Source organism: Mus musculus, chromosome 18 (genome assembly GCF_000001635.26).
Source record: "Mus musculus strain C57BL/6J chromosome 18, GRCm38.p6 C57BL/6J".
Taxonomy (NCBI): domain Eukaryota; kingdom Metazoa; phylum Chordata; class Mammalia; order Rodentia; family Muridae; genus Mus; species Mus musculus.
Window position 1 is genome coordinate 83,357,375 of NC_000084.6, and position 24,843 is coordinate 83,382,217.

General features: G+C 45.0%; 2 long non-coding RNA genes across 7 annotated transcripts; one reads left to right on the forward strand and one right to left on the reverse strand.

Moving 5' to 3' along the window:
- Positions 1–1,636: 1,636 nt before the first annotated feature.
- Gm31265 lies at positions 1,637–23,556 on the forward strand. 6 transcript variants are annotated; one of them, XR_386412.2, is made up of 5 exons: positions 1,637–1,764; positions 6,164–6,299; positions 9,520–9,738; positions 10,331–10,488; positions 10,646–11,035. It is a non-coding gene; the product is annotated as a predicted gene, 31265 (long non-coding RNA). The 6 variants fall into 6 exon arrangements; XR_386411.2 differs by having other exon boundaries at positions 10,381–10,488; XR_386416.3 differs by lacking the exon at positions 1,637–1,764 and adding an exon at positions 1,814–2,047 and having other exon boundaries at positions 10,381–10,488.
- Gm31503 lies at positions 3,861–13,976 on the reverse strand. Its single transcript, XR_386418.4, has 3 exons — positions 13,676–13,976; positions 7,554–7,718; positions 3,861–6,266 (listed from the first exon to the last, which is right to left on the reverse strand). It is a non-coding gene; the product is annotated as a predicted gene, 31503 (long non-coding RNA).
- Positions 23,557–24,843: the final 1,287 nt, after the last annotated feature.

Consider the following 24,843-nt stretch of genomic DNA (forward strand, 5'->3'; position numbering starts at 1 on the left):
CCCCAGAGGAGCATTTTCCTGCACCATGCTGAGCTCATCAGTCCCGAGAGCCGAGGTAGATCATCACCAATGCAGCTGGCTGTTCTTATCTCGGGGCTGAGGAGGGTACCTCCAGCATCTCAGTTATAAACACAGTGTAACGAATGTCCTTGAAAATGCATGTTTAAAAGCCTGCCTCTATTTTTGAGAAATACTTCTAATTCAGAAAGGTGAGACCAAAGGCTATGACTCTTGTAAGTTTACTCCCATTTTCAGTTTACTAATGGCCAGGGTTTCTTTGCCACTGAGACAGAGTCTGTGTTGTCTTGGCTGTCCCAGAACTGCCTCTGTTAAACCAGGCTGGCCTAGCACAGAGACAACACCCTCCCTCTGCCACAGGGGTGCAGGAGGGTGGGGGTTAATGGCATGCACCCCCCCCACATTCCTCCCTTCTTCATTTGCTTTTCAATGTTCAGCTTTTCGATTTTAGTTTGACTAAACGTGGTTGTATCATTAAAAGGTGTGTGTTACCTTTCCTGTGATAATATTTTGGTTAAAGTATTTGTTCTATGAAGTCGTTATATGTTACTGTTCATCAGTTGGTAAAAGATCTTGTTCCTGGGAGAAGGGAGAAATGTTGTAATTAAATTATAATCTGAAAAAAATATGATGGAAAAGAAAATGATCTTTTTCCCATCGTCATTTTGCTGAACAGGTAGTTAAAATTTTGTTCATGAACTTGTGAGTATTGAGTTGTGTACTCGTTAATTTTATGTATGGTATTTTTTTTTTTTTTTGAATCAGAGACTGTATAGACATTGTCCCTCTCTGTTGTATTTCTTCCTTCTTTCTTTCTTTCTTTCTTTCTTTCTTTCTTTCTTCCTTCCTTCCTTCCTTCCTTTCTCTTCTCTCCTCCCTCCCTCCCTCCCTCCCTCCCTCCCTCTCTCCCTTCCTTCCCCTGCTGTCTCTTAGCAACTCTGAGATCACTTTTGGATCCATTGCTCATGTTTCACTCTGACTTCATTTTCTTTTTTTTCAGTTTTATTGGCCTTGATACAAAAAGATAAAACATTTTGCTACAACTTAAGGCATCAAAGTAATGTGTTCAGCTTAACCAAAAAAGAAGAGCAGCAGCCCCTGTGACCACAGCTGCCTGTGAGCAGCCATGGGACTGTCCCTACTCAGGTGGACAAGGAGCGGAGTCCTGAAGCAAGCTCAGGAGTGAGCAGGGGTGACTCAGCAGGAAGAGGAAAGTGCTCTGATGTTCTCAATTCCGGATTGACAGATGGTGGGAAGGCCAGGGTTCCCAGTTCCAGGTTAGAGAAAGGAGGTGGGTTGGCCACTGCCTGCCTCCTCGCCCTGAAGGCACCCCATGCTCAACCCTTGTGCAGCAGGCAGCGCATGCTCAATCCCTGTGCAGCAGGCAGCGCATGCTCAATCCCTGTGCAGCAGGCAGCGCATGCTCAATCCCTGTGCAGCAGGCAGCGCATGCTCAATCCCTGTGCAGCAGGCAGCGCATGCTCAATCCCTGTGCAGCAGGCAGCGCATGCTCAATCCCTGTGCAGCAGGCAGCGCATGCTCAATCCCTGTGCAGCAGGCAGCGCATGCTCAATCCCTGTACAACAGGCAGCGCATGCTCAATCCCTGTACAGCAGGCAGCGCATGCTCAATCCCTGTGCAGCAGGCAGCGCATGTTCAATCCCTCTGCAGAAAATGGCCCGGGTTTCCAAGGCAGACAAGGCCAATACAGAGCATTCAGGAATTCACAAAATTGACATCTAAGAGGTAATGCCTCTTCTTGCAAATCCTGCTCTTTCCATCCCTGGGCGTCTCTGTCTTACTCCCTGGATGCTGGTATTTCTGTTGCATTGATGCCCAGCCGAGTGGGAGTTGGCATGCTCTCTGTCCAGCGTACTCTGCACTACCAGTCCTGCTTCTCAGCAGTGCTTCTGCCCACTGAAAAGATTCTGGGTGCAGGTTGCCCTGTTCAGAGTCTAAACAGTGGTACCTCCCTAGCTGCCACGTTGATGCCCATCTTTGTCCCTTGAAATAAGCTCCGTCTTCCAAAGTGAGTACCTGCTAGGCTCCAGAAGCCTCACTAAGCTAAGCGGATCCTGTAGTGCTGTTCACTAGTGTCTGTGCCACTAACGATTTGGGGCAGTCCCAGGAAACCTCTGGTGTTCAGCAGGCGGGAGACAGGTCCCCGCGATTGGCCTTACCGGCAGGGAAATCCTTTCCCAGGCAGGGTTTCTTTTGCCCTGTTCCTGTGCTAAGCATTTTGCCCTACCACTGGATCACAACTGCACTGGACAGTGGGTTTCCGCACAGCTAACCCCCAGGGGAGAACTTTGGGGACAATTAACCATCCTCAGCCACTCTGAGGAGATCTTAGCAGCACACTCTGGTGGATGGGTTGATTGGCTTTTGTTTTCAACGCTTAAAATTATTATCCAAGACTTAGCCTTTGTAAATTTTTAGCTCATTAAAGGTGTTTACATTATTTCAAGTTAAACATATCTAGTTTATTTTTAATCAGAAAATGGGTTATGGCTGAAGTACTAGCTTGATTGAAGTCTTTCTGTGGTGAATTTGAGCCCCTTTCCCAGTTATACCAGAAAGTTATGATTGGGGCATGGTGAGCTGGAGAAACCTACCTCTCCCTTTTACAGAGAGCCATGCCCAAAGGACAGGGCCAAGCCGCAGCGTACTTGACCCGTGACCTACACTGTCTCTGGCATGCACTTCTGCCATGGACTTGAAGGAATCTGTTTTTCTGATTTGTAAATCCCACATCCCCGTGGGAAAACTAAGTTTGTAAGCTAGCTTCCCTTGCTGGTTTTGCATGTGTCTTAGGATATTGTTAACCAGGCTATCACTAATAGCCTGGGCTGTCACAGCTTTTTGACTTTCTGACTGTCATTATGTTGCTGCACCTCTGAGGCAAAAACACACTCTAAGGTACACTGCCCTTCACAACCAAACCGGCTGCTGGGCAAATCCAAATGAGAAGTGTGCCGTCCTGTGAGACGAATTAGCCTGGACTTCTTTCCGTGTTGGCTGCGGGAAGTGTTATTGTATCTCTGAAGTGTCTAGGCTACTGTTTCTACTTCAATACTATCAGCCACCACTGTGGTACTTCCTTCCTCCTTTTTAGGAATTTCCTTACTTTTTTTGCATTTCATCTATCATCATGCCGGCTCCTCTGCAATTTGCCATCTTTCCCACCAGCATTTCACGTTTCATCTGTATAATCTGTTTTCCGTCCCCCTCCGCCCTCATGCCCACCGCTCACTCACCTAAATCATGTTTTATTTCTGTCCCGGGAGGCCTTATGGTAATTAAATAACGCTGTTTCTTCTAATATTTCTAGGAACACTTTATTATTTTATAGTAGAAATGTTGGGTACTGTGAGTTGAAATGGACTTCGGGCAATTGCTTACTTTCGATATTGGTCTGTCATTAGTTTATATCTAAAGGACAAAATCAGGCATATTTTGCTTTCTGATGCCATGGATGTATTAGAAGCAAAGACTGCCTGTCTGTGAAGGCAACGTTTCAAACTGGAGCTGGCTATCTGGGTATTTTCTCATTTGGCCAACAAGGAGCCAATTTAGACGGAAAGAACACATTTTGTTGGGCCAGGCTGAAGTTATGGAGTGATGCCATACTAAGTGGAGACAACCTGGCAGTTCTCTGTATTCACAGAGGACATGTTCTAAACCCTTTCCCCCCCACCAGGGACCCCTTAAAAAGCAAGAGGTGTGCGCACTGTGTTTTCCTAATGCATGCATACCTGTGATGCAAAGCTCAACTCGTAAACCAGATACAGCAAGATACTAACAATACTCAATAAACTAGAGTCATCGTGAGAATATGCTATAATAAAATTACTTAGACGTATGAATGATTTATTTCTATCATAGCCCACTTAACATATTCAGACACGGAGGTTAATCTCACGTAAATAAAGTGGCAGAGAATGGGAGGTGGCTGCATGGGTCTTGGACTCTAATGACTGTGATATAATTTAAAACAAAACCAAAAGTCGCTCCCACAAAGGAGGCAGCATGGGGAGGAACAGGAAGTGTGGTGGGGAGAAGGGGGCCCGTGTGGACATGTGGACCGTCTACATCTGGAGTTTCTCATTCATAAAGCCTGGTCCGCGTCTCTTCATCCGACTGTGGTTACGATCAAGTTAGACAATTCCTGCTGGGCACCTGGCCTATGCTGAGACTTACAATCATTGGTTTCTTTTCTTCTAAACCTCACAGGGCTGGCCAGAGGAGGTGGGAAGCTGCTGCGGGCTAGGAGACTAGGTTCTTACACGCTTGTGATAGCCACAGTTCACTTTAGCATATCACACCTGAATTAACGTCTCTAATTGTGAAAGACTCCCAGCTGATGGACGGAAGCACAGCATGCGTGTTCGGCTCTGTGAAGCCCTGGCATGGCTGCTCGACACAGTGAGGGTCACTCAGGGTTACACTTTTTGACATTAGCCATGTCAGCAGAGACTCAGACACAGGGACTCTTTGTGCTCAGAATATGATGCCGTGAATCCCCATTTGAGGACCGTTTTATATATCTTACAAAACACCAATTAGAGAAGGAAGTTAGATGTTTTTCCACGGTTCTTAGCATAAGGACCAACGAGTGTGTTCTCTTAGAGAATATTCCAAAACTTGCAAGCATCATTATTTTTGGGCAAGGCCATGTAAACTTATTTTCCCACCCACATCACTAAGAGGTGTAGATGAATACGATGCTTAATTAGGTTAGCGAAAACCTTAACGTGCTTTGGAGGCTGTGAGCTGATTAGACCAACGTTCCTTTGAGTGCCGTCGGCTACAATTAGACTCCCGGTCTCACTGTCGATAGATTTGCCTTTTTCCTATGTCTGTGCACTTTCAAATTTGAGTGTTCTTTTTATATATTATGAGGAGGAATGCCTTGCCAAATATTTAGAACAGGAGTACAGCTGCTCATGCAAAGATTTCTAAAACAACTTCAGAATATTCAAAGGGTAGAAAACAACAGTGATTTTTATATTGTTTTTGTGGAAATGTCACTTTTTTATATTTGTGATGTTAGACCAACCCAACAGAAGGCACGTGATTTAGAATGGAGTTTTCCCCAGGCCATTTCAGACTTGGGGGGGAAAATCCTTAAATAATAATTCTGTCTCTTTCTTTCTAGGGGTTTCTATGAGTTCATCTTCGCTGAACTAAAATGGAAAGTTCCTATTGTTAGATCCCACAATAGGATCAAAGCATATTCCCCTTTATGATTTAAATGAATCTAACAGAAGAGCGTCTTTCTAGATTATTCTCCACCTTCTTAGATCAAAAGTGATTATCTTTGCTAGCTCTAATTTCTGGGGAAGCATTAGTCACTCCCCAGCAGGGCTTCGGCACCTTACATGTTCAAAGTGCTCAACAATTATTGATTATCTAATCTCCCACCAGTGCCATGGGGTAGGTCATCCCTGTCCTTTCTTCCTATAAACTCAGAGGTCAAGTGCTCTGCCCGTGGGCTGGGACACTCAGTCTGGGCTTGGACCTGCAGACCAGAGAACCCAGATGCTTCACCTCTTAGCTTAAGTTACAGTGGAAGGAAACAAATCCAAATAGATTTTAACCGTTCAGTGACAGAACAGTAAATATTTGAAGTTGTTATTTTGCTTTAGATCTGGCTTAGAGCTTTTATCCGGAAATCACAGCTCATTTTGTAAAATTACAGTCATTTTAAAGACAATTAAAAAATTAAACAGGGTTCCTGGTGGAAAGGTCAATTCGAGGAAGAGGCGACTTACCCCCTCTTGAATAATTGAGCTGACTGAAAGTGGGGCCGGCTTGCTAAGGGCACTGCGAGTCTTTTTATGAGGCCTTTTCTGATTGCCTGCTTTGATGAAGAAGTCCATTTAGGAAGACAGGAAGTGTGGCAGTCAGTCAGCAGTCACCAGAGTGCTGTGAGGTGATTCTTTGTTATGCGACCGGCCCCAGTGCCTTCCTTGACACAATGTGGGTCCTGCTGCATGGAGACTTCACAAGGGCAGTGTGTGTTCTAGAGGTCAATTCCCGGGACTCACAGGGTCACCGGGTCCCTCCTTATTGATGCATTCATTATCTTACACCAGTAAAGCCAGCGACACCATTTCTCAGTTCACTTTCTTTTTCCTTTCAGCCTGACCCATATCCACGCCCTTCGGCAGACAGTGCTTCTGTGAACTTGTGGAGTTTGGAAGAATGGACCTCACTCCCTCAGCTGTTCATCTTTCAGCTCATGCCTACCGTTATGGAGAAGACAGACAGGAGCAGAGGTGAGGAGAGGAGAGGCCCGTGAGACGCTTCTCCTCCTATTCCCTCCCCTCCACAGACTTGCCCAGGCATCATGATGATGGAGTCTAGCCCCAGCCTTCAATGTAAACTCCCAGTTAAACAATAATAACGTGTATTAACTGAAATAGTTGTGGTGGCAAGCAAGGGGACTTGAGCAGACTCAAGAAGGGACCACATGTGAGGAAACCTTGAGGAAAGCTATCTCCTGAGGGTCAGAACGACCCTGTGGTTAACTGTAGTTTGGTTGTTTCCCTCGTATCAGAAGCCTAGGAACACACGCCCACACGACAGTTGGTGAAGGAAGTGTATCTTCAGGACATTTGCATTGTGGTTTCGTCCCCTGCCTTTATCAGCTTTTCTAGAGGATTGTGGGAAGAAATGCCCTAAAGGGAGATCTGGTCCACCATATTTTGGGAGAGAGAAATTTTGCTCCATGAATATACCACCCACTTCATAAATATTCATAAGGCATGTGACTCCACAAGGCAGAACCCACTGGGTGATGGCCTCTTGAGGACAAACCATTCCAACCTCTCATTGGAATGTGTTGCTCTGGTATATTAACTGCTTGTAGTGTCTGTGTTACATGCCTGAATTCTACTTTTCAAGGAGACCAGAACTGAGAGACGCCCATAACACTATAGACTAGATCCTGCTTTACGCATGGGAATTTGGCTGACAGGAAGGTGCAAGCACATCTGTGCTGGCCTGACTGACTCATGGTTTGCTAAGTTATCCTCTCTACCACTGTCAATTGGGATGTAACTATTTCCCGTGGAAGAAATAAGCGAGAAAGGATAAATGTGTTCCTAAAGTTTCTATCTTGTCCCTAAAATGGTAGATGCTGAGTTTGAATGCTAAGGGAATACTTAAAGATTAAAACCTCTTACAACCCATCCCCCTGCAGTAGTAAGAGAAGCAAGCGTGTTCTGAGGCTGCTTGAGTGGACGGCAGCGTCTGGATCAGCACCTGGAGATGCCTCCACAGAGATTACTCTAGAGACCAGTGGGCCCTGAGAAAGCTTGGGCACCTTCCCACTGTCTATTACAGAGCACCAGGGTTGGCCCTGGCAACCACTCTCTATCCACTGGCTCTGGGCTGGAGGTCCTCCTGTCTTTGTGTGGTCTGCATCAGAATCCCCATCAAGCCCAAAGGGTTTTCTTATTTCTCCATCCCTCCTAAATAAATATACCTGAGGCCCCAGGATAACTGAGAAAGAAGATCTGGATATGTACCTAGGAGGCACAGGGCGTTCCACTCAGCCCGAGGGCATTCCTGGAATTCGTACTCCATCACAAATCTTGTGGCTTGGGGCAGCTGACGGCAGTTTCAAATCTCAGAACCTGGCTTGACTTGGAAGTATCTGCTTCTCTGTACAACCCTTGAGGGAGATCACACCTCTTTGGGAGGAAGAGGAGGAGAAGGATCAATGGGACCTTTCTATTCCGTATCTAAAGTGAGGTCTTGGGATTTGGTTCCCATTAGTGTGATGTCATAGAAACAGTAGAGTGATGATACAGATATTAACCAATTAGTCACTACTTGCTACAGTTTCAACTTTGTTTCTCACTTGAAAAAGATGTCAAATAGTTTTAAAACAGGTTTGATTAAGAAAAATAAGGAAATTAATGAAGATTATTAGGGAACGATCATGTCAGGGTGACAAACTGGGGTAAGAATTTCCCTGGGTTTCAACTTCTGCTGGGAAAGGCAGGTGCGTGCAGGGACACGAGGACCAATTAAATAACATGGGTCATGCATTTCGATAATAAGCAAGCCACAGAAATTCCAAAATGTGCAATGAGGGCTCCTCCTCCCAGATAACATTTAGAGTGTCTGCTTGATGTAAAAGCTAGCAATAAGTTATGTGCTATCTTAAAACAGTTACAAAAAAAAAAGAAATCTTAAAATGTGAGATAAGACAGCAGAGTGTCATGCTTACATGCATGCTGACAGACTGACATTATCACTAGCAATAAAATGTAGTGAGACCCGTGTTTGATTCTTTTTGAAAATTTGGGGTGTGTGATTGGCTGGTTTGTGTCCCTGTAAGTTCAGGGTACTACTCTGCCTATTAGAGTCAATATCTGTCATAAAGTGAAGAAGCAAACACTATGTACGCATAAACAAATCGTTTCTAAAGGGGAGAGACGCAGGCACGCATCATATCCCACATGCAGATAGCTGACAGTGTTTTAACTCTTTCGGTCGCGGTTCTAACTCTTAAAAAATGACTTTGTGGAGCTGGGCTATAATCCTTCCACCTTCCTTCTGTCTATCAACAAGAGAAGGTGGGGCCTTCAAACAATCACATTCATCTGCTGGGGTTGAGGCTGCATGCAGCTTAGAGAATGCTGCTTCTGATTGGTGTGTGTGGTTGGTATGTGTGGGACCACAGGAGAGCGTGTTCAGTGTCCTCCTCTGTCATTCCTGTTACCGCAAGACTCTCACACTGAACCTGGAATCCATCACGTTTTGACTAAGTTGTCTGGGCCAGCTAGCCCTGGTGAATCTCTGCATCTGTCCCTCAGGCACCCCCTGGCCCCCTGCAGGCATGTGCAGCCACCCCAGTTTTGTAGGAGGTTCTCAGGCTTGAACAGTAAGCAGTCTTACCCACAGAGCCATCCATTAGCCCCTGCTTCTCATTTTCAAAGTATCCAGCTCTGAGTTACAATGCAACCTTTTAGGGGAGAAATTACTTATCTACTTTTAAACCAAAAGTTACTTTTTTTGAAGCGACAAGGACATGTGTTATTTTAAATAAGCAGTGCTTTCCGTTTGTGAGTAAAACTGTATCAGTGAGCAAGAATCTGCTGGAGAGGACAAAAGTCCCTCACGGTGGCCTACATATGAAGGTATTGGGCAAGCTGTATCAGAGTGCAGCCTCGAAGGAAGGGATGGTATCTTGTTAGCCATGTTTAGCATAACTGTGTTTCCTTCTATGTGGACACCTCCTGGTACCAAATGACTGCTGTCCTTCTGGTCTTCCTCCTAACTCAGGTGGGCATCATGAACAGATAGGGATTTGGTGTCTTAGATTTGGTGTTCATCTTTCCCATTTGAATGGCTGAGTTCACTATTCGAAGTAGGAGGACAGCTCGTGACCTCCATGGCCCCTTTCTGTTTGTACAGCCTTCGGTGTGCTTTGTGAGGGGTGGACACCAACTGTTAGGGGTCCTGTTGTGTGCATTGTCTTTGCAGGGCTGCGAGGCCATAGGAGCCTGCAAAGCACATGGGTTGCTATGTGCCCCACGAGGCACAGGGCCACCCGATGAAAGAACAGGAACCATGATGTGCGCACCGAGGACTGCAAGGCTCCCCACGTCTCTGCTCTCTTGAAGGAGATACACACTGCTCTCTGAGGACTTAATACCTGGCCCCTGAGAAGAGACTTTCTGCATCTGACCACTGAAACTGGAGGTCAGTAAAACTCCTCCCCCATCACACAACTTTCCCGTGGGCCTCCTTGCTAGGGCTGTGGTGGGAGAGGCGGGGTTCATTGTATCACCAACTTGGCTAGATCCAGTCCCTAGGAGACATACTCGTTAGTGCTTGTGAGAACATTTCGAGAAGTTTAGCTGATGAAGGAAGAAACACCTTGAATATTGGCACCATCATCCGAACAGACTCGGGCGATGGACCAAATATAAAGAAAAGAGAGCAAGGCAGCTAAGCATGTTCCTCGCCTTCCCACAGGAGAGCAGTCCCCTCTGCTGACTTGCTTTCCAAACAGCGATGGACATTACCCTCAGACTGAGCCAAAACCAGCTTTCCCTTTTAGTCGCTGCTTCTTAGTAGAGGTTTTAGGTACAGAGAAGAGAAAAGCAAGCTCTGTATTGCTAATAGTGTAGCCTAAATTCTCCGAAATCACAAAGCCTCTCCCTGACAAAAACAAAAACAAAAGCAAAAACCAACAACAACAAAAAAACAAAACAACAATAAAAACAACAACAAAACCAAAGTCCTGTAGGCTGTAAACTAACCCTGTTGCCTGTGTCTGTCATGTTTAAAGACATCATGCAGGAACACATATGAAAGCAGAGCCTCTTCCTCTGGCTACAGGTCCTGCTGCAGCAGGAGTAAAGATGAAAGCATTCTTGCCCAACTTTCTTGAAGTTGCTGTTCAACATTAACGATGTAGGCTTTTCCTGAAATACAGCTTAGACGCAGGTATGTTACATAGGATTGGGAAGAGGAACACAAAGAGGTCTCGGGACACTCTCTCCCCCTCTAGGACCTGTGTTCTGCCCTCCTGGGGAGCAGGAGGCAGAAAAGTGACTTCTGTTTCTCAAGGGTAAAGGACAGTGTGCTTGCCCTTTTCTTTCAGGCCCTGAGGATCCTGTATCCCTTCTCCTTGTGTGTATTCTGGACAGTCCTTAAAAAAAAATCATTAGACCCAACACAACTTAAATCTCAGAAAAGATGTCAATGTGTTTCAGCGCCTGGGCACACAATTAATCTCCATCTATCTCCGGTAATATAAACACACCTGTGGGATGCTTTCCACTGAGTACATGAAAGGAGCCTCATAATAAATCTCAGACTGATCGCCTTATCATGACTGACAGAGCCGCTGCAGGCTCCTTCTTTATGAGTATAATTTGGGAGTGTATAAAAGCAGCAGATTGATTTGCGCAGAGCCCTTCCCTTCCTCCAGTATTTATTCCAAGCTGTGCAACTCCCTCTTTTTTTTTATTAAAAAAATGTACTCACAAAATATGGTTCCTATATTTAATTTTTATAACCACATGTGTGTGTGCGCGCACACACACAGAGCGCGTGCACACACATATATACATAAACACACACACAGAGGAGAGAGAGAGAGAGAGAGAGAGAGAGAGAGAGAGAGAGTTATTACTTAAAGCCTAGAAGGCCCACAGTGCTAAATGAGCACAGAGCAGGCAGCTTCTCTCTGCATCTTCCAGGCAGGAGTGTCCTTGCTAAACATCACTCTTTTGAACCAGGGGTCAGAAAGGAGACTTTGGGCCTTAACTAGAAAGTGTGCACTTTTAAGAACTCATTAATGGACCCTCTGGATCCAGATGTGTCATCGCTAGGAGCGGGCTATTGTGGCTCTAGGGTGATCTTCTGCCCCACACGTGAATCTACAGCTACTTGCAGTTGACTGAGAAGTTCTGGAAACTTTAGAGATGGGATCTCCTTAGAGAGACACTGGGGATGTGACAGGGACACCTGTCCCTGCTTCTCTCATTTTGCCTTCCATTCAGCAGGAGGCTGAGCATCTTTCTCACACACTCCTGCTACCAAGATACCTTGTCCTAGCACTCAACCAGGACAGGTCCCTCTGTCCTTTGGTAGAAGTCTATCTTTCACTTCTGAGATTACTTCTACAGCCAGGGCAAGCCAAGTGACACAGGACGGTCATGTCTCTGAGATCAGGCTCCTTACACTCTGGGCTAGTGTCGTCTTTAACTGTTCTGAATGTTCTAGAATCCCCTCCCTCTCTTGTCTAGTGGGTAGGTAGGAAGCTGCTGGAACGTGTGGGAATGACAAGGTGGAAGGGTCAAGTGCCTCTCCTCCTATCTGAAAACCTACTACTTGTCTCTGGTTGTAGTTTAGGAGCCCAGGTGTGGCTTTTAAAGGCATACTACTCACATTTGGTGAGAGGGCCCTTGCCTATGGCAGAAAGTAATACTTAACAAGACACGTAAAAATTACTCCGGTTCCTGTTATTCTTCAGAACTAATTACATTTGGTGGATTTATTTTCTTGCCATGAATGTAGAAGTTTAAGGAAAGTGTTCTCTCTCTCTCTCTCTCTCTCTCTCTCTCTCTCTCTCTCTCTCTCTCTCTCTCTCTCTCTCTCTCTCCTCCCCTCTGAATCCTCAGTTCGGTGAAATTCCCTGCATGTTGAGGGAAGGGCGTGACTTACTTTGGAGGAGTTGGAACTGAAGAATGTACACAAAATAGACTCCATGACTTTTAGTGTGAGTGTGAGTGTGTATGTGTGTGAGTGTGTGATACATGTGTGATTTTTTTTTTAAATTTTGGTCTTTTTAGTTTTGTGTTTATTCAGATCATAGTTTTGTTTTTGTATTATGGGCCTTTTTTAAACAAAAGACACAGAGAGACAGAGAGATGTCACGTTGGACAGGCAGGAAGATAGGAACAGTCTGGGATGCAACCAGACGGAAAAGAATGTGATCAGAATATACTTTATGTAACATTTTTTTTAAATAAAATAATTAAGTTGTTGGGGGAGTTCCAGAGTGACAGGAAGGCTTTGAAGGTAGCGCAGTGTCCTTGCCTTCCGGTGATGACTAATCTTGGTTGTCAACTTACCTACATCTGGAACCAACTAAAACCCAAACGGCCTGGCACTCTTGTGAGGGATTTTCTTAAGCAGATTTTTTTTTTTGAAGAAGAAGAAGAAGAAAGACGTGGGTTACACGTTTTGGTGGCAGTTCACACCAAAGAACACCAAAGGGGGAACTTTTCTTTGGGGGAACTTTTCTTTGGGGGTTTTCTTTGGGGGAACAACTTTTCTTTGGGGGAACTTTTCTTTGGGGGAACTTTTCTTTGGGGGAACTTTTCTTTGGGGGAACTTTTCTTTGGGGGAACTTTTCTTTGGGGGAACTTTTCTTTGGGGGAACTTTTCTTTGGGGGAACTTTTCTTTGGGGGAACTTTTCTTTGGGGGAACTTTTCTTTGGGGGAACTTTTCTTTTTGCCTGGTCGCCCTCACCCTCCCTGGCAAGTTTGTCTACCCCACGGCTGAGGTATCTCTTTGCTGTTAGAGACAGCTTCTCCAGGATTCCACTGTGGACCTAAGACCATCAGCTCTCCAGGACTCCCTCAGGACTTCAGCACTGAACAGGGGCTGCTGGGATTCATCTTCCCTCAACCTCACACACTGAATAACTACCATTCCTGACAAGGCCATTGTTGGACTATCCAGACTGCAGTCTGTAAGCCAGTGTGTGTGTGTAGAATTATGTATGTGTAGAATGTATGTGTATGTAGAGTGTGTGTGTATTGAATATGTGCATGTGTCTCTCTGTGTGTAGAATGTGTGTGTTTCTGTGTGTCTGTGTGTATCTGTGTGTGTCTTTGTGTATGTGTAGAATGTATGTGTATATAGAATGTGTATGTGCATAGAATGTGTGTGTAGAATATATGTGTCTGTGTGTTGAATGTATGTGTATAAAATGTGTGTGTAAATAGAATGTATGTGTACGTTTAATGTGTGTGTATCTGTGTGTGTATCTGTGTGTCTGTGTGTGTCTTCATTCTATCAGTTCTGTTTCTTTAGAGAGCCCTGACAAGCACACTAACTTCAGTGTCTCTCATTCTGCAATATCCTGACCACACATTCATGTCAGCAACAAACTCATACCTGCTCATCTTTCCTAAGTTTTTCTCTTGATCTCTGTCCTCTGCTCCGGATCCCTGGCAGGGTGCCCCGCCCTGTGGGATCCTCAGCTGCCCGTAGGTTTCTCCTGGGTGTGATAGTTTCTCAGGCTTCCCTTGGTGGTTGCAGCCTCCAGGTAGCAATTCATCACTGATGGAAGAAAATCAGGGCAGGAACTCAAGGTGTGAACCGAAGCAGAAACTGTGGAGTAGTACCGCTTACTGACTTGCTTCTAGGCGCACGTGCGCGTTCAGCCACTTTTCTCAAACATCCCAGGCCCTCCTGCTGAGGGATGGAACTCTCCACACTGCAGAGCTTCCCACCTCAATTAGCAATCAAGAAAATGCCTCACAGACATGACCACAGGCCCATCTGATGGAGGAAATTCTTCACTTACCAGGCACGTGTCAACGGACAACCACGATCAGCCATTACAGTCCATTACGCTTACGTTCCATGGTGGTGGTACTGGATAGGAAGGCTCTGAAACCCTTAGGAGTTAGAGCCTACTTAGGGGAAGCCAATCACCATCACTTACCACGGAAGTGGCGCTGGACTACACGGCCAGGTGGAGCTTGTCTGAGCATTCTACTTAGTGGGCATATTTCTTCTGCTGCGCAGCTTTTGCGAAGCAGGTCACTCAGAATAGACCACACTCAGGGATGGGGCAAAAGGGAAATTAGCCTTCTGCATGTTTTATGAAATGCCATCTTTGCTTCTTTAAAGATTGTACTTTCTATATCTTAAGAAACAAAACAAAAACAAACAAGCAAAACAAACCCCCATTCTATGGTTCAGACCTGCACAGCATCTCCTGTTGATGCACACTACTTCATACATCCTGGTCTTTGCGCGCCCTGTGTTCCTTCTGTTTCCATCCTGGGGTATCCCTCTTGTAACACAGCTCCTCACGTGGCTGTGGGGGAGTTTTGATCAAGAGGGCTGATCTCTAGGGTTAGAGAAAGGGCTCAGTGGGCACAGTGCTTGCCGAATAAGTGTGGGAGTGCACATCAGAACCCATGTAACACTAGACACAGTTCTAGGTGTCCAGGTGTCTACTCCTCTCACTCCCGCCCCAAGGTGGGAGCTGAAGACAGGAGAATTTCCTGCTAACCTGTCTCTAAGAACATAGAAGGCAAGGTCAGACCCAAGGTGTCCACTGACCTCCATATACATGTATTCTCTCTCTCTGTCTCCCCCTCCGTCTTCTCTCTCTCTCTCTCTCTCTCTCACCCACATACATACAAAGACACATCGTACACACACATGCACAAATAATAATCATCAAAAACTACTAATTTCTCTCCCCTTCTGGGTGAACAAATATTATCCTATGTTACTATGGACCTACTTGCTGTACATAAGGAATTTATGCTCACTTAAGATCAAGACACAGTCCTCATCTAGTGATTTATTATGGGCATGGCTTAACAAATCAGAGACTAGAAAGTTGGAAGCAAAACAGATAATTAAGAGAGGCCAGTGCCCCAGGTAACGGGAGGACTCGATGATTTCCAGATGGAGAGAAGAGAATGAAGGAAGTTGCTGGGCGGGGCTTGGAAACCAGAAATCATGTGACCCGGAGCTGCTGCATTTGCCATAGCAGGGACCAGACTGTACCTAGACTCTAGACTTAAGCAACAGGCCAGGTCCGCTGAATCCCCTGGGGTTTCTGTGCACCCATGAGGTGCCATCCAGAAGCCTCTGGAGTCCATGATTCTGGGGACAGGCTACAAGTTTGCACTAGAACAGCCTGTTAAAATATCTTCTTGAGAAAGGAATGAGAATGTCTTGGGGTCCGGTGATTGCTGGGAACTATATAAGTGTGATCAGAGGGAACTCCTTGGCAGTTAAAACAGTGAGTTGGAGCGGGGTGAAAGCTCTGCCAAGCGCTTGTTCCGCAAGTCCGAGGCCCTGCATTTGGATCTCCAGCATCCACACAGATGCCACAATATCGGAGGACAAAACTCACCAATAATCTCATGCAGCTGTGAACCCTGCTAGTTACAGCAACAACTGGCCTGACAAGATATGCCTACCGGTACAATAGTGGCGTTAGTGTTATGGGAGTAGCTAATCTTTTATGGATTGGTATTAAGGACCACTCCCCAAGATGGAACTCACGCCTGTCACCAATAATAAGATGGAGATCCTGTGGCTAGTTTGGTGACAGGCCTACAAAAGCGTCTACTACTACTATTATTTTGCCAAATAGATATAGTATTAAACTGACCCCTAAAGACTGTACTATATCCACAGATTAGGACATCTCACACCCCTTTATTAGAGACGCTTCTATTTGCTGCAGATGGCTATTAACATAAAGATTACAACTGTTCCAGGTGCTCAGCCCTACATATGACATCAACGTCTTAACAATCTTCATGGGAGAGGGACTGGAAAGATTGTAAGAACACTACAGTGGATACTAAAACAGAACTGTTTTCTGGATACCTCAGAGTGGTTGTTTCATGTGAATTTGTGGCATTTGTAGCAGTATGCCTGGGACCTGTGTCGGATCAAACTAAAGTCCCAACACTTAGGGGGGAGGTTGTCAGGAGAGCTCCTATCTGAAGAGTTATTGTCAAGTGACGGCTGTTGGGCAGAGTCCGTTTTCTGCAAGGACACAGGTCCTGAGGTGCTCCATAGAGGGTCCTCTCCCCGAATATACAGAGAGCATCAAGTGGTCTCAGTGGGTTTAAAAAGACAGAAGCCATGAAGATGGGAGGGAAAGAGGGATGGCGGAGGGATACAGGAAGGGCTTTCGATGGGGAACGGGGTGGCGGAGGGATACATGAAGGATTGTTGGTGATGGAACGGGGTGGATTCGATCAAAACACATTATATACATGTATGGAGCTCTCAAACAATGATTCAGTAGTTAAGTAGAAAAGGATAACTGCTTGTCTTTGCTGCTTCGGAGCTCATGAGCAGCTATGGGGGCGGAGGGCATCCTAGGTATTTTATCCTTGCAGGCAGTGTCCGGCCACTGCCCCCAGCCCGGAGCCTCCGTTCCAAAATGGAACAAAGCCGTAGGCTTGGTGTTCATGTCCAGGCTGACGGCACACGAGCATCCGAGCATCCCGGTGACAAAGCGCTTCCCCATTCTGTGCCTATCGATCTCCCATCAGTCATTAGCAAGTGGCTGTGTTAGACATGACCCCTGGGCATTTCTCCAGTGCAAAGCCACTTAGCATTAAAATTGCTGGATATCCTGGGTATCAAGCCTTTTACCACCTGTTTGTAGCGCAGCAGGAGTCCTGGCAAGCACACCAATGGGTCAAGTTGACCTTTGACACCTAAGACACAACATGACATGGTTTCTTATGTCAGAAAGTTCTCAAGGAAATAAGCCAAATATACAAAACAGCGTTTTCCCTCTGACAATTTAAGACAAAGATACTTAAAAATATAATTCTATTATCAATATTTCTATAGTCTGAGGTAAACAATCTTTTAATAGTACTTCAGGTTTCAAGGGGATAAACTCGTGGAGAATTAAATGTCCTCATGTCTTATCATCTCTTAAATTTAGAAGTAAATATTTTAGAAGTTAAAGATGTGTGAATTGGTGATTTCATTCAGTACTCAGTGTCCCCAAGAGGGTTGGGAGATGTTCCCTGAGAGCCCTTGCCCTCTGGAGAGGCAGCAGCCAGCTTAGAAAGAGCCAGGCAGGCAGTCACCTGAGCTCTCCTTCAGATTCTTCAGTGTGAGTGTGTGTGTGTCTGTGTGTGTGCTGTGTGTGTGTGTGTGTGTGTGTGTGTGTGTGTGTGTGCACATGCACGAGTCTGATCTTTCATTCTCCACTTTATTCTCTTGAGTTAGGGTCACTCACTGAATCTCGAGCTATGCTTCAGCAAATCTCCTGTTTTCACCCTACCACCACCACAACCAGCACTTGGCTTACTCACAAGCATGCCAGGACATTTGTACTTGGGTGCTGAGATCCAAACCCAGTTCCTCGTGGCTGCAAAGAGAGTGTTCTCACCCACTGAGCACCCTTCCATCCCTAACACTCATTTTCCTGTCCCATTTGATTTGTGTTTCTGGCCTCTGGGCCATTCATCATGGCCCTGGATGAAGGTATTCATCTCACGATGGAAAGAGTTTATTTAGGACATGAACAGAGGTCACAGTCATTACATCACTGCTTCTAAGCACAAGTCCCTACAAGTAGATGAAGCTGACAGGGAGCCCCAGAAACCCAGAGCATGTGTCTCCTCTGCTTTTCCTCTGCTGTGGGGATAGCTCCTTCTCTTGAGACCTTGGGATGCTGCTGTGAGATAGCCTGTTCCCCTGCTACCTCAGGAGGATGACTTTGAGGGAAGCCATGGCAGACTAGACTCTATGAGCCCCAGCTTCTTGTTGAATATGAAGACAGGACCAGCAGTCTGGATGGCACCAGGCCATCTGGACAGATGTGTGTTCTCTTCTATCCTGCACTGAGTTGTCCTCATGGACACAGAAAGTTTCCAGCGCAGTTGAATCTTAGGTGAAATTCTCATTTCCAAGATCACAGGATAAATTTACATTTGACTTTTAAAAATATTTGTTCTTAATAAAACATAAGGTTATCTAAACCAGAGTGAGGCTAAAAACAAAAATTAAAGAATGTACATTTGAACCCTATGAATGTATTTTTCAGAACTTTCTGTTTTCTTTTAGTATGCTTGCATGGAGACTCCCACACATATTTACAAGTATGCTTTAATTTTACAGACATGGAATTTAAAATAATTGCATTTCAAAGTTTCTGATGAGTGTACCATTTTATCCCAATCACTAACTATGTTGACAATTTACACCAGACACATATACATAGGTTTTAAATAAGTATGCATAGAATGCCAAATATATGTATCTACTCACATATAAATACATATCAACATTTATCAATATGTACATATTTGTGACCATCCATGTCAATTTCAAATGTTACAGAATGTTATATGCTTATCATGGCTCTTAATTCTGGTCCAGACTTTATTTATAGCTGAAGTTTGACCACAGGGTTTTATAGATGCTAGGCTAGTATTCCACCATGGATCGACGTGGCCAGCTCTCTTCTGCCTTTTTATTTTGAGACATTTCTTCAGGTTGCGTACACCAGCCTTGAACCCGCTCTGTATCCTGAGCTTGCCTCAAACTCACAACCCTTGTGCTTCAGCCTAGCTGGGATTGTAGGCCTGTGCTTCCATGCCTGGCTCATTTTGGACATTTTGAAATTAAAGAAAGATCTTAAACAAGCAAGCAAACAAACAACCCCCAAAGACTTATGTTGCCTGGGATAAAGACCTGTGAATTCCATGTAGTTCCTGCTCTGACTTGAACTCCATGACTTTGAAGTAGTAGTGGTAAATGGTTTCCTGAAATGCTTAAAATGACGGCTGGGAAATACTGATGTTTCTTTTGCATGTGGCTAAAGTCTCTCATGCACATGAATCACTATGCTGCGCCATCTTTCTTGAAGTTGTATGTGTGTGTGTGTGTGTTTGTGTGTCTATGTCTGTGTGTGTATATGTATGTGTGTGTGTACATGTGTGTTTCTGAGGTCCCACCACAGGGCCTTGCACTTTCCAGACAAATGTTCACCTGCGGGCACATGTCAGCCTCCCGTTATCTCCCTTGCAACGTTAAGCGTTTCTACTGCTGCCCCTTTTGTTTCAGATTTTATTGACAATAACTTTCTCTTACATAAATGCTAACTCTCAAGGCCTCTGTCTATAAGTGTAGGGACTTGAGACTAATGTCTCTGAATCTGGGCCTCTCCCATAGTCCAGCACACCTCTGGGGCGTGAGGGGATAGTCTCTGATTGGCCCTTTCCACTCAAGGTTTGTTTCTCTTGTTTTACCAAACCCATCCTTTATTTGTGCTTTCTTATCAAATGCTCCATGGGGACCTGCGGAACCATCCTGACTCTGTGACCAAGGAGGGCTTCCTGCTCAGTTATGCAGAAGCTTAGAGGGAGGTTGGGCAAACTCCTTCAGGAGGCCCAAATGCAGTCCACACCTTTCTCAGTGCTTGTTCTGGATTTCAACAGCATGGGAATCAAGTCACTTAGATGAGGCCCCATGGCTCAGGAAGCTGAATACAATTGTTACCTAGCTTGAAAGAAAGCTTGCCCACAGTTGGTCTGGAGAACCATGCTAACACAGAATTAGAGACAGCAAAAGAAAGCTTTCTCCAGTCTCTCCCAAACTAGTCTGAAGTCTGTATTGTTGACATTATTACGAGAACACCCTGCCATCTATCACAGGCCAGTTGAAGCTACTAGATTATATTTATCATGTAATTGTCTCAAGTGTATTATCTCCCATATTAAAATCTCTGTGGAAATGTGTTACATTCTCCCAAGCTTGGCATTCAACCCAGAGCACAGGGTTTGACCACTCTGATGGCCTCTGCGCTTTCTGCGGTGACTTCCATTTCCCCTTCCACACTCCAGCCACCCCTGCCACACACAGTCTCCTGAAGGTGACTTCCGTCCTTGCTCATGCTTGCTCCCTGTAGTATGTTTAATATATACCTACAAAATTGTTGACATTCTTCCTTTCCAAAGGTAAAGCCTAACTCCCCTCTGGACTTGGCAAATCACTTCCAATGAACACAACGTGAGCTTTTTAACGCAATGCTCCTACGTGACTCACTGGCTGCGTCATAGAGGGGGGTGGCTGGTGGCTGCTTATTTCTCTTTGGCATCACTCACTTGGGAACCCAGCTGCTGTGTCTTCTAGTGACTGTCCCTCATGAAGCACCGCAGTTCTCCCATTACTGACCTATGGAAAAAGGAGACGTCATCTTACACCACTGTATACCAATCAATACATAATCCTCTCCATGAAGCCACCACTACTCTCTATCCTACCACTTTCATTCATGACTGGCCTTCCTTTGAACTGACCAACTTTGAAAAAGCTACTTCTATTCTTTGCCTCGGTTATCATCAAGTGGAGGATAATCGCTCTTCTTTATAAGACTAACAAAGAAATTACAAATGAACATACTTGGTATATGCACTGAAGCTCATGCATGCAGTCCCAGCATTCAGGAGGCAGAGGCAGAAGGATTACTGTGAGTTCAAACCCAGCTTGGTTACATAGTGATTTAAAGCCAACGTGAGCTTCAGAGTGAGGCTTTGTCTAAAAAATCCAGACAAATTAATAAACAGCATACAAAGAGAGTGGCAGTTGCTGGTGGGCCACAGGCTCAGCCAGTGTGAACCTGTGCTATGAGGTTGCCAGCACAGTCCCAGGCCACCTCCTCTTGAACAAACAATGGTTATTTTGTTGTCCTTTGCCTCCTTTGCCTCAGTTTGCTTGTAGAAGATAAGGAATTTGTATCACTGTCTTCATCAGGGTTTTACTGCTGTGAACAGATACCATGACCAAGGCAACTCTTATAAGGACAACATTTAACTGGTTCTATCCTGTATCATTCAAGGCGGGAGCAGGACAGCATCCAGACAGGCATGGTGCAGGAGGAGCTGAGAGTTCTACATCTTCATCTGAAGGCTGCTAGCAGAATACTGACTTTCAGGTAGCTAGGATGAGGGTCTTAAAGCCCACACCCACAGTGCCACACCTACTTCAACAAGGCCACACCTCCTAATAGTGCTACTCCCTGCCTAATCATATACAAACCATCACAATCACCCATCTTCTATCCACAATAGGATTTGCTGTCTTAAGTGCACCAGCATCTTTTAGTAGGCAGGATTCCAAGTGGAGAGATTTCACGTTGATCATAAGGGGTCAGATAGGTGATATAGGCTGCCGTCCCAGCAACCATGGTGCGTTCTTCCTGCTCTGGTGGAGGGCTTTGGACATTGAACCTCAGTGTGGACTAAGTAGAATATTTTCTACTTGTAAATCTGTGTACTGAAATGCTGATGAGCACACTTCCCCTCCAAGAGAGTCCATTCAACAGTTTTCAGAAACACGCAGAACTTGCTGGCAGAGCTGTTCTTTGCAGGGAATGGCTGCAGTATTGTACCAGGATTCTCAGACACTGGGTTTCCAACATATGCGTTTTCCAAAGCAAAACCAACATTTGGAGGACAATCATTCAGAAAGAGATGTTAGATTTCACCAATCGCTTTGCTTCTCATTAAGATCCTAAGATATTCCCTTGTATGACTTGGTACTGTGAAGGGCGACCCCACACCATGATTTAGTATGGATTTGAAAAAATGGGAACAAAGAAACAAAGACTAAGATGGCGTTACATCTTAGAAAGGGAGTAAAAACCCAGCTGCCATTAGCCTGGCCTTAGCACACTGCTTGTGCGAGGTCTGCATATAGTATCAGAGTTTAGCAAGATGGTCCCCACTGCTGAGAGAAATTATCAGGAGAAGCCTCCTCAGGGGTGAGACTCTGCATGTGTCCAGGCTGAACAAACTTTCCACAGCACTATGTTCCTGGACATGCAATTGGCATTTTGCATGAGAACCAAGTTAGACCACCATCCATAATCGCAATGACTGGATAATCTGCACAAAAAGTTTTCCAACGGAGACTTTTGGTTTGTCTACCTTCAAAGACAAGGAAACTATAAGCAGATTAGCTATTGTCAGCTCTCCAATGAGGAGTAAGAGAGAACCTTCAACTTTCCCCCCAAACAATCTCTGTCCCAGAGCTCAGTATCCAGGGAAGGAGACATTACATACTTCACAGGCTTCACTCCGACCATTGGGAAAGTCATCCCCAAGTGCTGTGGTTGGAACAGGAATGTCCCCCACAGGCTCACAGGTTTGAACACTTGATCTCCAGATGGTGGTAGTTTTAGGAAGTGGTAAAATCTCTGGGGCTGTGACCTAGTTGGCTGACTGGGTTGGTGGAGGGGAACCTTCCATGTGACTTCTGTTTTGGGTTTTGTCTGGTGCTCTCTGCTTCCTAGCCTGCCAGGGTGTGAACAGGCTGCTCTCAGGGCTCCTTCTGGCGTGAACTGACTGCTTCAGCTGCCATGTCTTCATGGTAGACCTAGCCTGTGCTGTCTGATTTTTCTCACTGGTAGGGGAGTGTCGCATGCATTGTAAGCTGATGCGATTGTGCTGGACAAAGCCACCTAACTCAGTGTCCTCATGAAAATGGGCATCAGTTTGACAGAATTGCAAGTGAATTTGTGAATTTGTGTTAACAAAAATCTGCAAATAAACTTGTTCTTAGCTCTCTTTAGTGTGACTCTAAAATTCTAAAATCTGCGTTTGTTGACTGAGGCATTTTAGCTTAAACATGGAGTTAACTGCTGGGGGTTTCTTAGAGTAAGATGAAGATCCTGGATCCTAACTGCCTTGCAAAATCTGCTCTATATCTAAATAATGAAGTGTTCAGTATGCTCAACCTTCACACCCCTTTCTCTGGCTAATGGCCTGCTGTAGTATTTGGATGGGCCTGGGCACATCGTTATTCTCACCTCTACTGAATTTGGTTGACTTTGGCGTCTCCCTGACATCTGTCTCGGTTCCACAGTTCATCGGTGAGATCCGTGTCATTCTTTACTCTTACAGATAATCTGAAAAAGGGGGAAGAGAGAGAAGTGAAGAGCAACTCTCCTCACCGCCCTCCAGGGTGTGACATGCACAGCTCAGGGGAACTCTCATGGCTCAAGGTGATTGTGTGAACCCTCCTGTCACAAAAAGATCAGAAGCAGGGGACAGTGAAGGGACATGGAAGGTGGGCTCTGTGAAATCAGTCATGAAAAGGCTAGTTTTATTTTAAAATATTTTCCTGGGTAGTGAGAGAATTCATTCACAAATTGTAACTCATGTATATCTACTTAAAGTTGAACCATGAGGATCTGTTTAAAGTTAAAATGGTTTTGTTAAGCAAGAGTCTATTCTACAGCCCTTCCTAAATTGTCATTATTAGGGTATTGATATGATAATTAAGATTTTATTATTAAAAATGATAATATAATTAATGTATTAGAATAAAACTGTGTCTGACCAGAAAGTAGAAGATATTTTAGAAGCCCATAGCTACTTGAGCCTGTTGTGAATATAGCATAGTTGATGCCTGTTGATCTGGTTTTATAATAGTTATTTAGATTTCCCATGAAAGATTCAGATATCACATGCCCAGATGAGATTAAGGTAGATATTTCCTGCAGATTTTCAACAGTCAATAAATTACCACATTGTGTAGCTCATCTTGGAAATCTGCTGGTCTGCAGAATGAAGGCTAATCATGGTTCTGGTTCTTAGTTATATTATTGAACTTCCCATCTGCATACTAATTGCTTCCAAACTGTCGGCTGTGAATTGTCCTAAGCTTCATTGTGACTTTGTACCAGCAGGGACCAGAACTGGCTTTATGGGTGGCTGACACAGAGCCTCCTTCAGCCTCAGGCCTGGGAGCTGGTAGATACAGCTGAGAGGCAGTCCTTCTGCGGGAAGACAGCCCCATACTCAGAGTATGCAAATGCAAACTCCGGCTGAACTAGTCACCTAGATGAGGCTCCACCTGGGATAAGCATGCCTGGAGTATGCTCCACAGGGTGAGCCGTGGGACCTCCCACAGTCCACTGTAGTTGCCAGGCTACTAAGCTTTTCTGACCAGCCCATCCAGGGAGGTGTTTCCCTTCTCTGTGCTATCAAGGAGTAATTTCTACCAAATAACTTGTGCAAAGCAGAGTGGATGTCACAATAAGAACGTGACCTCCCAATACAACAGTGGTGGTTCAGTCTAAGACCACCCCTTCCTTCTTAAGGACTACGGAAATTCTCAACTGTAGCAGGTATTTATACAAGGACCTCTGGGGATCCCAGATTTTTTTTTCCTTTAAAGCTAAAAAAAAAAAAAAAAAAAAAAAAAAAAAAAATCACCTTTATTAGTATGAGATTAAATAGAGGTTATTTTTTCTTTGTGAAGACCTGTGTGCTAACAGTAACGGTGGACCTCCCAAGTAGGAGGAGATAAACCCACTTTCTTCTCTCTAAATAAAGTTTCACTTTTCCTTAATAGATATTTTTCTACCCATAATCCTCCACAAGTACCCGAAATGGATACTGCGAAGGTTGCAAGCTGCCTCCCCCCCCACCTCCATGAACACCACCAATAGGGCAGTTAGAAGAGATTTCAGATGACACACATGTTGAATGCTTCATTTACAAGTTTCTGTCCATCTAGATCCACCAAGGTCATTGCCAATTTAA